This window comes from Pseudorasbora parva, chromosome 11 (assembly GCF_024679245.1).
Source record: "Pseudorasbora parva isolate DD20220531a chromosome 11, ASM2467924v1, whole genome shotgun sequence".
NCBI classification, from domain to species: domain Eukaryota; kingdom Metazoa; phylum Chordata; class Actinopteri; order Cypriniformes; family Gobionidae; genus Pseudorasbora; species Pseudorasbora parva.
Genome location: NC_090182.1, coordinates 13,704,702 through 13,717,813, shown reverse-complemented (window position 1 = coordinate 13,717,813; position 13,112 = coordinate 13,704,702). Strand labels below are relative to the sequence as shown.

The following is a 13,112-nucleotide window of genomic DNA, read 5'->3' as shown; positions in this document are numbered from 1 at the left end:
AGTTATTACAGTTAAGGCCCACGTTGCCCAGTGCCCCCACTCAGCTAAAACGGCAGCTATGGGGGCATAAACGTAAAGCAAAGTGTGCAAAAATTAAGTGCAAATCTATGCTTTTATTAACGTGAAAATCTTGGCACTAACGCTATATTGTGTTTAGATTAAACGAGATCTATATCAATAAATGAACTATTTAATTGATTTCTGGACATCTTAATACAAATTTTTCTGCAATTGTTATTGTACATATTTTACATCTGATATAACGTTGTGTTAGCAGTGTTAGTAAAGTTAACATTACCTCCACAGCGGTTGCACCCGTATTTGACCACAGAATGGCATTTTTCTTCAACCGGCCCAGCAGTTTCTTGACCGCTACGGCGCTGTGACGCTAGAGTGTAATGCAGCCCTTACAAATGTTATTGTGGTAGAAGAAAACAGCACAAATTATGACAGAGTGCAAATAAATCCGTTCTAGCAAAGTGTGGGACAGTTTCACAAAATTTTGACCCAAGAATGTTGTCGTGTGCAATACATGCAAGGGGCAACTTGCTTTTAACAGGAGCACGACGTGCATGTTGGAGCACTTAATGATGAAACATCCCAGCACAAGAAGAGCCGGTGAGAGGAGAGTTCTCCAGGTGAAGTTAACTGATTAGCAGAAAATCTCTATTAGAGAAGGCAATAATACTAATAATAATGATTAAAGCATAAATAATAATGTGATTTATTTTGGATAGAATAAAGCTTGATCGCGCTTAGGAGACCTTATTGTAACACTATTATAGTCTTATCACTTGCCTGTATTTTGTTCCATATGCATGACGACTTACAAAAGGAGATTAGATCATTCATGACCCTTACTGTTTCATACTGTTCATTAAAAGGTGAATGAGAATCTGTCAGCTCAATTGTCATGTAAAAAAGATTGTAATTTTTATACTTTTAATAATTGTTTGCAGAGTAATATTTTACCATTCTTTGCGACCTGAAGTAAATGTTCCATTTAAGCAGCACCTATTATTTAACACTTTTTGAAGAATTGCAGCTGTTTGTTTTTTGTTTTTTTTTAACTGGAAGAGAACAGAATATTTAAACAATGCGTAGAAAGCACTTGTGTGATTTGAGTTGGACAGAAATCTGAGAACTTAAAGAGAATGACCTGTTTAGTTCATTAAAAGTGATTCTTTTTTTATATTATAGTTAGAATATGTATACCTCAATGTTTTAACTAACTGAATAATCATTCAAAACATACTGATTAGTCGTCAACGGTGATGGCAATAATCGATGATCGATCGATTAATCGTTCTATTAACCACTTCAGCTCTGCACCCCACCCGTGGGTCCAAAATTGCATCATCATAATCTTTAAAAAAAAAAATCTATAACTTGCGCACCATAAAACTAGACATATTTGGTATCATTTGAAAGATTAGAAGTTAGAACCTCAGCTTTCTTATAACAATATACCAATAACTTCTGCATTTATATTACATAGAAGAAAATAATACAGTCTGAATTCGACCCCCTTCCCCATGAGAAAATCATGCAAATAATATAAAATTGCATATTTTTATCACACAAACACACCTAAAATAGACAAGTCATATATCAAATGAAAGCTACCAGTTAATTTCACTGATCCAATAATTTACAGTAAATTTATTAACAAAAGAATCACAAAGATGGAAATGACTCCTTTGAACAAGCAAACACATGAGTCATATCAACAGAAAAGAATCAACAGAAAGCTTGGAGACAAAAAAAAAAAAGATTTTTAAATAACAAATTAAAAATAAATCAAAATATTTATTTTTTATATGTTTATCATAAGATTGTGAATAGATACAATAGAATATATGCAATATTCCTCCACTGTGTTAAAATTTAGAGTTTTTTCTGTAAAATTAGATAATTTTTATCAATTTACTCCAATGTATGTGGGTAGCGCGCTCTTTTTAAATTCAGATATTCCTAATTCTCAAAAAAATGCAAAATGTGCTGCTGAGCTGAAGTGGTTAATCGCTAGATCAATCGATTATCAAAAGAATTGTTTGTTGCCGCCTTAGAGTCAAGTTGTCCAGATTTGTCCCATCTGCTACGTAAGGAAAGCGGTAACAGTTGAGTGCATGAAGTTGTCCAACATTCCACATTTAATTTTTTGAGGGTTAATTGCAGTAAGTGCAACATATGGTTATTTGAAGTGAATTTTTTTTAAAAGTTAAACACAATACTCACACTATTTATATTACAAACTGCCATAGAATAGAGCATATGTACTTGAATTAGGACGCACAATATATCTTTCCTCCAGGTGCATGAATTGAGATTTAGCCATGCATTTGTTGCCGAACACGGCTCCACATTCTCAAGCGACAACAATAGCTACAGCAGAAATCCAAAGCTGCGATCATGCACAGATTCAAGGTTGGCCTGTCAACGCTTTTTGTCCATGGGAAGGGAGGCACTCCAGAGAGGGCATTTGCATGACTTCATTGTTTTCCGCCATGAGTCATTTGAATGGCACAGGGGAAAGCGTTAGAGCAGACACTCTATGAGAACAAGTGCCGGGCAACAGCTGCCTTATCTTCCCTACATCGCTTTTTTTTATAAAGCAAAACCATAACGGCTGTGGCACGGTAAAGGAGATGTCAGCGGAATGGAAACGAATTTGACAGTTGCGAATGAAATGAGGTGAAAAATCAAAGTCACATTTTATTTGGTCTGTGTGGCTGCCTGGTCTGAGATCAGTCTGAGCACATCTGGATGTGTGTGTGTTTGTGTATGCTTCCAAAGGCTTGAGTGCCTGCCCACTCATATCATCAGCAACACACTAATAATTCACAACAGATCCAGCCCGGATCAAAATCACAGTTGAAATCCAATTTACGACAGTAATCACCGGCAATCATTGAATTCCTGGCTTCAGAATTGATTAGCGCGATACACTCGAAACATTCCCCTTACCGGCTGGAAATGGAATTTCACACAAAATGTCTTATTCTCAGGATTAATCTGCGTTTTCCAGGCCCACCGTGATGTCTATTCTGCCAAGCTTGTTTGTTTGCGTGCACATGTGTCTGCATAAACTCAAAGAATCACTGTAGTCTGTTCGAGTGGCCTGCGCTCTGCTCCGAGAACAGCCTGCATCTAAAGAGCCCTAAAAGCGGAGAGAGGTACCGTACGGCAGTTACATCTGACATGGTGCCGGTCAGGGAAAACAAGCAGGATGGATGAGTCTATTCACAAGCTGTCCATTAGTTTTCATTAGTCTGTTCTGGGAACCTGTAGATTTATTGGCCACATTTGCCTCACACTAAGTCCTGGGGGTTTCCGTCTGATTGCGGGACTGAACAAACGAGTGATCAGCTCCCATACGTTTCAGCTGGTACGTCTCATTTTTATCCCTCCCAATTCCACGTCAGGGAGAAAAGACTGCCAGATGAGGCCTACCATTACCCTTCATCTGATTCATTTGATTTGGACCAGTTCGATCAATTTCCAAACATTTGAATTGCTCTTGTGACGAGGCCATATACTCCATGGACGCATGCTTGATTAAACGTTCTTGAGGGGGCCCTCAAAAATTCTCCTCAATCTATTAACAACAATCGCAACATGGCAGCGCTAGAAATTAATTTTCTTTGGTTTGGGCTAAGAATCACAACTCATGTCCAGCATTGGCTAGCTGAGAATCACTAAAGACGAAGTGCTTTTATCGATTAAACAGATATCGATATAGAGGAGGACATAAAAGAAGGTGCAATCTTGACTAATAATACCATCCATTCATATACACACATTGCACAAGCTGACAAAACCCTCATAATATTCATTACTTGCCATGCCTGCGTTTGTTGTGACATTGAAGCATTATGTTCTTGTTTACGTCGGCTGAGGTGACAGAAAATCGGGTGTTTCATGTATCAAAGATATGATATTCTTGACCGCATCCTCCTAATATTTAAAGTGCAAACAGAAATGATTAATCTGATCACTATGGAGATATTGGATTCCTCCGGCAGTCTCCAATCAATACATTCTTTTCTCAAAGGGGAAATTTGGAGATTTCATTAACCCACTACGAAGCTCTTGACTGTGGTGTTTGAACCATTACACAAGGTGAGGAAGGGCAAGTCCATTCTTTTGGCCCAATCACACATATTTCCTTCCGCATGTCTATACTTTTTTTTTTTTGGGGGGGGGGGGGGGGGGGGGCACTTCTACAAAGCGGTGACCAGGATTTATGGAGCAATAAACTGGAATGTATTCAAAAAATATGAACGGGCATTTTTTACAGCTTTCCACTGGTGACATATACTGCTTTGTTCAAACAAGTTTCATCTTTCTTTTTTACAATATTTTGTAATTAATATCAGTTTATCTTTGTCGACCGCATGGCCTGCAAGCATCTCTGCAGTATTGCATGGTTTATTCATGTAGAATTTGTTAAATATGGTTGCAAGCCATGCAGATCCATTCTTAACATGCCATTGTACGCTGAACATCTGAAAGCTTTGACTTACTGTCTCCAAGGAAAAGCCCCAGCTCACTTTTGCAATCAGTCATTAGTTATTTCATTTTCCATTTATCAACAAGCCTTGTGATTCATATAACACCCAAAGCATCACGGAGAATGAGTGCTTTAAATCAACATTGAAACTCATTTTACAAATCTCCTTTCTCATTTGTTTTTCTATGTGTACAATTTCATGTGGGAATATGTGTGGGTTTCTTCACTGGAGTTCATCCCAAGTCCTCCTGAATTTGTATTCGGAAGGACCTCTTTCCTCTGAAATGCTCAGAGTTTTCAAAGAAAGACCAAAGACAAAAGGCTCATTAGCAAAATTTGTCAAACTTGTGTCCGATAAGCAAAAATTTGCTCTAACACAAGGGTAGAAAATGCAGGATGACCTTGCTAGTAATATAGCTAGGCTAGCTCAACTGGCTGTTTCTTTGATTTATTTCTCAACTGGTTTATTTCTTCTAATTCTGTGGTTAGGAAAGCACAACATTTAAAGTTGAAGTTGGCAACCATTCTCAAAATGTAATCTTTGCAGTGGACAGCACTGACAAAGCATTTAATTGTAGTTTAATAAATTGCTGTGGAGTGCCGTTGAAACCTTTCCAAATCAACTGTCCCTCACAATGTCACAGTAGGGCTTTTTTTCTTAACAACCTTGCAGACAGTATTTCTGTTCCTCTTGTCTTTCATTGATTGATTATATTCTGTCCTCACCACAAACCCACCAGATGGGGATAAAACACAAATGATTTTTCTGCTTTGCCACAGTATAGATCAGTTCAGCAGGCCCTTGTAATTTCATTAAACTATTATATTCAAGAAGAATGCACTCAAATCAATGACATTGCATTCAATTTATTGGTATAGGCTATTCTTTAGTGCAGTTCTCCTATGCTGTGTTGTCTGTGCAATCTGATGTTCATCCCAAAGGTACTGAAATGTGATAAACGGTATTCTGTTCTTTATTGTGTTAACTGATTCTGGTCCAGAATTCTGATTGGTCAATAACAAACGTTCTGCTGTATTTTTCTCCAATTGAATACAATAAAACAATAAAATGATCCCTATAACTGATTGAAATGCAAGTATTCTTAAGACATGCTATAACTGAAATTTGAATCCTTAATCTAAATATAAATTTTAAAAAATTATAACACTGATAACAACTGAAAATATGCATCCATTCTACTTCTTATATTCAATATCCACATCACTTAATAGGAATACACTGATTCTCAAATCAATTCTGAATAGCACATTTGCTTTACAAATTATTACATAAATTATAACATGAGAGAAAAGATTATCTAGAAAAGTTGTGATGTCCTTTTTTTGCCACATATGTTGTTGAAGTCATTTTGTCTCCTCTCCTGGTGGAGAGATGGAATTACCCATCCTTATGTGTTCATACATCTTTCCTTCTCCAGATGACCGGCCCTCCGCTCTGGGATTGACACCTACCATTTATTCTCATTTTATGCTTTCTTCAAACACATACAGAACTCCTTAGTGAGGTATAACCAGCCTGGCTATCAGCAGACTGTGTAGTCCAAGCTATCCTGGAGCTCAGAAGCTCCCACTGTGCCAGGCCATCAGCGACGGCCAGCATCAGAAGACTGATGCTATCCCATCATGCTGTGGGAATAAGCGGCAACACATCAGATCAGTCCATCCTCGTGAGGAGGGTAGAGTGGAGCCATTTGTCATTATCAAATGCCATTTAATTTCAGCGTCTGATTTATGAGTTTCACTCAAAGTAAGACGTTCATTGGCAGTGAGTTTCTATTCTGTGGCATTTAGTTCTCATTAATGCTGCATTGTGAGGCCCATATGAATCACAACTACTCTAGACCTCTCATCAAATAATGACGTTATAATTTACATATAATTTGTCCTGCAGTTGTTCTACTCAGAATTGAATTAAGAATCAGTGAATTAGATTTGAATTTAAGAAAATAGGATGTAGACTTAGAATTTAAAGGGATAGTTAAAATGACCACATTATTTACTAACCCTCAAGTCATCCTAGGTTTATATGACATTCTTCTTTCAGACAAATACAATCAGAGTTATATTTAAAAAGAAATGTCCTGGCTAATGCAAGCATTATAATGGCAGTGAATGGCAGCCCAAAATTTGAAGCCCAAAAAAGTGCATCCAGCCATTATAAAAGTGCTCCACACGACTCTGGTGGGTTAATAAAGGCCTTCAGAAGCAAAGCAACGCATTTGCGCAAGAAAAATATTCATATCTAACACGTTAAAATGTAAAGCTTCCGCAGACTGCCTTCAATATTCAACTTACAAAGAAAGTGTAATGCCTCTCGCAGTTCAAAACTTTTACACTTCGTGCAGTGTAGCACAAGTTATAACATGATAAATATGATATTTTCATACACAAATTATAGGATTATTTTCATTTGTAGATGACCTATTGCTTTAACAGAGAATAATAAATGCATGTTTTTAGTATAAAAACCATGAATGTTATTTTGAAATATAACAAACAAAATTAGAAGTTAATTCAAAATTTTATTTAAATTATGTAACCTGAAAGAAATATCCTTGACACTTTGTGTTGCTGCTGTATAAAAAAAATGGACCCGGTTTTAACTGGCTTATTACGAAAATGAATCATGGTTTTACTGCAAATAAGAAACAAACAAAAAACATTATTATAGTTAATAAAATTAACCATGGTTTTACTACTCTAACCATAGTTTAACCATGGTATTTGTGGTAAACCTGTGGTTACATAAATGGTAATCTATTAGCAAAAAAAAATACAAAGACAGCCTACTACAATTTTACTATTATAAAACCATTAATGCCACCTTCACGTGCTGTGACCATCATCCAGCCTACTGAGCAAGACTATACTGTGGTAAAAGTAGCTATACAATAGGATGTATGGCTGAAAACTACTAACATAACATTTTAGTCTTTAGCAGCCTTATCTTCTACATTATGCCTTTATTGTGAATGTTATTATAAACAATATGTGTAACCCCTACTGTTCGGACCGGGACTCGAACCCGGGTCCGCCGGCATGAGAGTCGGACGCTCTAACAAGAACGCTAAAGGCTGCAACCTCTAGCGTCGGTCGCTAGAGCGTCTCTTGAGGTCAGAGGAGTGAGGTTTACTTGCACAGCAACTTCTACCAGCTGGCCTCCGTTACATATGCTTTATTGTGCTGTTTGCCAGTGATTCTATGATTTTCCAGGACAGGGAAATGACTGAAATGGTTATAGTGTTAAATAACCTTTTCCCAAGACGTCACAAAAGTATGAACCTGGCGTCCTCCATTCTTTCCGACAACAAAACACCTGAACACAACAAGCTCGTAATCACGACTTCTGAAGTGAGAAGTATGAAACTTCCGATAGCACGTAAAGGCAATTTTTCATTAGGGTTGGGTCTAATTGTCTTGTTTTGGGACAATGCATATTTGAGCATTTGGTTTTTAACTTAGTGATGGGACTAAAACGATAGTATAGCCTAGGCTATAATAAATATAACTAATAAAACATCATCCACATCAACACAAAGCGCGATATAGGCCAACCAATACAGGCCTAAACACGTCACATGCCATATTAATCATTATTGAAGCGAATCGAGGAGAAAACAAAATGCATTTTGTTATTCTAGCGGCATGGCAGCCATAATCGTGCACAAGAAATAATAATAATAACCATGAACTTACCGAACTCTTCTAATTTCCCCGCGTGCACCACTGACTTCGCGTGTAGGCCAGTAGGCTACCCGTCAAAAAATTTAGCGCCATTTTTTATAAGAGCGCCGCCCTTACATGATCATGGGATGTGCATGCATGGTGCCACGTGCAAATATTTGCACCCAAGGCACACACAGTCTACTTGTTCTATATGTGCAGTAGCCTATACTGCATACTGCATCACCATGAAATCAAAATGCACTAATGAATGCAATGACATTTTGTAATTATCATTATCAAGCTTTATTTCAGACTGATAAATGGTCCTATACAAACAAAACAATCAAAAGATAGATGAAACAAAACAAAAACAAATGAAAATCCATATAAGCACTTTCTCCACTGTCTTCAGAGCTTAGAACTAAATCTGACAGTGCTCGGCTTAGGCATCATTAAAACATTTATTATAATTTTGTGAGACCTCAAGACGTTTCATAAATGTATACACAAAATTCGGAATCACCGTATTTAGTGTGGGAACATTATTTTGAACAAATAGCAAACTGGCACTTGTCCATCGAGGGACTTTCAATAGAATGTGAAGTGCAGCATTATATGCAACCTGCAGCTTCCTGTATTTACTTTTACTGTAACTGCACCATAAGTGGGCAGTGTAGAACGGTGTACAGTAAGCTTTGAACAGACACACTTTTACCTTATTTGAACACATGTGAAATTTGCATGCCAACATATTTGCTTGTGCATACAATTTGCAATACTGTCTCTGAATGTCGTCATCGTCACAGAAGTCACTCCTGATTATGTGACCAAGATATTTGACCTTTTCCACCACAGCTCCTCTCCAGAGAGGTAAAACACGGGAAACACAGATGATAGTAATGTTTACTATCAATGATTTTTTTATCCATGCAGATCATTTTTCAAATCTTCAAATCTGCCCTTCAAATCTTTAATAGACAAAAATATGTCCTGCCACATTTTATTCTCATTCAAGAAGCTGTTTCTCTCAGACAGGCCAATATTTCACAATGGGGAACAAAAGATTATCACAACTTCCATTTCATGCCAACTTTAAAAATAGCAGCCTAAGTGAAATAGTAAGCATTTAAAATAAAATATCTTAAAGGTGCCCTAGAATGAAAAGTCTGAATGAGTCTCAAACACCATTGCCTCCTACTTCTTATGTAAATCTCATGCATTAAAAACACCACTGAATAACGCCAAGTGTGACGCAATTGCTGGGATCATTTAAAAATGATTTTACCCAAAATTTGCATATGCCCGTACACGTTCATTGTCAGGCGGAACTGCGCAGCCGAATCATCAGGTAAACAAGCGTCATGAAAGATATCAAAAACGGCAGCTCATGTTAAGCAGATGTTCTGCTTAAACTGTCATTCAGTCGGTCTGTGTTCTGTCAGGACGGTCAGGACTCACGGGCCGCTTCACTGAACAACTGAACTTGTGTGAGCAATAAGCCAATCAGAGCAGAGCTCAACATTAATATTCATGACCCTTCCAAATAAGGCAAAAACAGAGCATTAAATCCTATAGGGACAATTAATAGGGTTGTAAATGGACCTGTAAAACCGTATCTGGACCATTTTTGCCCTTAAATAAGCCACATACCCTCTATGAAGCTATCAGAGAACAATTTAACATATTGTTTCAACTCATTCTAGGGCACCTTTAAGCTGCATTGTTGTCATATGATCCCATCAAGTGGACTATTTAATTCAGAATGTCTGCCAGTTGTAAATTAAAATTCACTAAATAAATAAACAAATTCACAAAGGCTACCGTGCATAATGGCCTATATTTAGTAAGCTATACTATTGCGGATTTCTTTAGATTCTTTGCCCAATTCTTTGTTCGCCCATTCTACTAAGCATTAATGTTGATATAGGCCTAATAATGTACTATTTCCTTTCATGTTTTATGTATGAACAAGCGCCAACAGAGGTCTCGGCAGATTCCAACAGGCGCTTTCTCCAAATTCTCATATCTATACAAACATGCCTTGGGCCGCATTGAATATGCAAGTCATATTAAAACAAGCCCCCTTAGCTTTGCAATGCATGGCTTCACTTGCTCTTTGTTTGTCTTTTTTTTAATCTCTATTTTTGCACTTTTTCTGGTGCTGCTTAATTCATTATTGGGATTTGCAACACCATACCAACAACTAAAAAAGGGGGGAAATAAAAATACAATTGCTTCAGTATCCTTGAATTAGTCTAACCCTTTTATTGTTGTGTTTTTCATTGAGTTTATTCATTCTCCTGACATTAATATTAATTATTGGTCTTTGCTGAATTAATTAATTCCCCCAAGAAAGTAATATGCAATTCTCACAGATGGAGGCAGAGCGTAGGTAGGTTACCGCTGTTTTACAAAGCACCACAGTTTTACGGTCCCTACAAGACAAAGTTTTTCACAAAACTCTTTTTTCTGTGCAAAACAAACAGGCCAGGGAGCTGCAAACTTGGGCCAAGGTTATACAGAACCCCATTTATTAGGTTTCAATATTGAACATAAAGGAAATTACAATGCACTGACAGCTGAGCAGTTACAGACTACTAACCTAAAAAGCTAATTTGATTCATTTTCCGAACAGCTGAATGGAACCTCGTTCTGTGACTCATTTGTTTACCATTGGTGACTGAAGATCCACAATCACTGGAAACCACATCTAAAATGAGAAGAGGTGAAAAAAAGCGTTGCTGGTGAAATAGACTGCGATTCAGATTGCTCTTAAAGCCTTCTGATTGTGTAGAGAGACCTCGTCTCCACTCAGGAACAATCTCGGCAGCACAGGAGCGTTCCAGTTCGGGGGTGGCATCTAAATTGCAAACAACAGACACAATCAGCAAGGAAATGGCCATTTCCTCTGAGTCAGTCACCGTGACAATTCTCCTCTGATAGCTACTGTTACAGTACAATGAGCAGGCATTGATGGAGATGCAGGCAGGGAAAACAAACCCTCAGTAAGTCAACAAGCTCGTGCAGTTTGGGATGGTCAGTGGAGGAGAAAGAGGTTCGGATCACCTGTGGGGTTAGCGGGGCCAATGCAGGACCAATTGCGGCTCTGATTGGGCAAATTTAACATGTTTCTATGCAGCGGGTAGGTAAACGGCCCCTGAGACACGGACAAGGGCACAGACACACTAGAGCTCATGATAGACTGTGGCAATATTTTATCAATCTGTTACAAATCCTATCATTTCAGAAGCATATGATATTCGCATTTGCGCTCATTAGACCAAATAGGTGAAGTTCTAGAATTATATTGCACTAGACGCACTGATGTCGCGTTCTGATGGCTTGTTTATTGTTTAATTTGGGTTCAGCGAGAGCTCCTGCCCAAGTGCTCTAGCCCTCAGTCACAGAGCAAAACAAGCATGTCTTTTCACTGATGGCTTTAATGATTGTCTTTCGGGCTTGTTGTCCGGGTAACCATTCCTTGTTTAGACGTGTTGTCAAGGCAACAAAGATGGAAAAATCAGTGGATTGAAATTATATTTTTAGAAATTCACCAAGATGCTGCTCGAGGTTGATCTAAGGGGCTGTTAATTCTCGAGATCTGTGTGTGTGAAAAACACAAGGATGTTTCATTTTCTGGCACTTTGTAACTGAAATGTCTTTTTAAACAGGCCATTAAGATGAAATCGAGATCAAGACTTTGGCTTTTTTATGAATCCTTTAAATGAACTTCTGCTCACAATTATAGATTTTTCACCTTGATTATGTATTACTCGGATGATTGAGGCTTAGATTAATTTGTTGTTCGTTTTCATAAGAAAGCTTGAGCACTGCAACAAAAAAAAAAAAGTGAAAAGTGGAGATTAGATAGATTTGTTGTGTTGCCATATAATTGCTCTTTCTGCATGAGAGACTCGCACTGCTGATGTTTTACTGCTGTGGTCTTGAGAGAATAGTAGGCATTATGGCACTGTATAGTTCTTGCCTTAAACTAAACCTGGCCCAAATCTCTTCCCACATAGCTCTTTTGTTTTCTGTCAACACACCCACTACATCTGTCATATTAAGAATTCTTCTCTCACTTTTTTCTCTTTTCTCTGCAATTCACACTGTCTGCAGCAGTGATGCATATTTGAGTTTATCACCTTGAAGTCAACATGAAACACAGATCACAACCCATTTTACTAAAAAAATGGGATATTCTCTTTTCTGTACTGTGTCTTCCAACTCAATCCAATTCTTAATACACATTCCATTCCCCTGAATAAACGCACAAACACACTTTTTTTTTTATCTTTTCACCTAACAACTAAAGAATGCCTGCCAAAAGTATTGGGACAACCCTTCAAATCATTGAATTTTGGTGTTCCAATCACTTCCATGCCCACAGGTGTATAAAATCAAGCACCTAGGAATGCAGAAGCTTCCACAAACATTTGTGAAAGAATGGGTCTCTCTCAGGAGCTCAGTGAATTCAAGCATGGTAGCGTGATGCGTTGCCACCTGTGCAATAAGTCCGTTTGTGAAATGTACTCACTGCTAAATATTACACGTGACGTGTAAACAATGTGGAAGCAATTGGGAACAACAGAAATTTTGCCATGAAGTGGTAGGACATGTAAAATCATAGAGGGTTAGTGCATGCTGGGGTACACAGTGTGCAGAAGTCGGCAACTTTCTGCAGAGTCAATTGACACAGATCTCCAAACTTTGTGTGGCCTTAGCTCAAGAACAGTGCGTATAGAGCTTTATGGAATGGGTTATCATGGCCGATTAGCTGCATCCAAACCTTACATCACCAAGTTCAATGCAAAACGTCGGATGCAGTGGTGTAAAGCACACCGCCACTGGTCTCTAGAGAGGTTAAAGTTTGGAGTGGAGAATAAAGCTTCTCTGTCTGGCAATCCGATGG

At 38.0% G+C, this 13,112-nt stretch overlaps 1 long non-coding RNA gene across 2 annotated transcripts in view; it reads right to left on the bottom strand.

Annotated features, from left to right (window-relative positions):
* The window catches only part of LOC137092742 (uncharacterized), a 211,755-nt gene extending 203,386 nt beyond the window's left edge, over positions 1-8,369 (bottom strand). For both annotated transcript variants that reach the window (XR_010908335.1, XR_010908334.1), the window contains exon 1: positions 8,231-8,369. This is a non-coding gene — a long non-coding RNA (uncharacterized lncRNA). The remainder of the gene's footprint in view (positions 1-8,230) is intronic.
* Between the last annotated feature and the right edge of the window lie 4,743 nt (positions 8,370-13,112).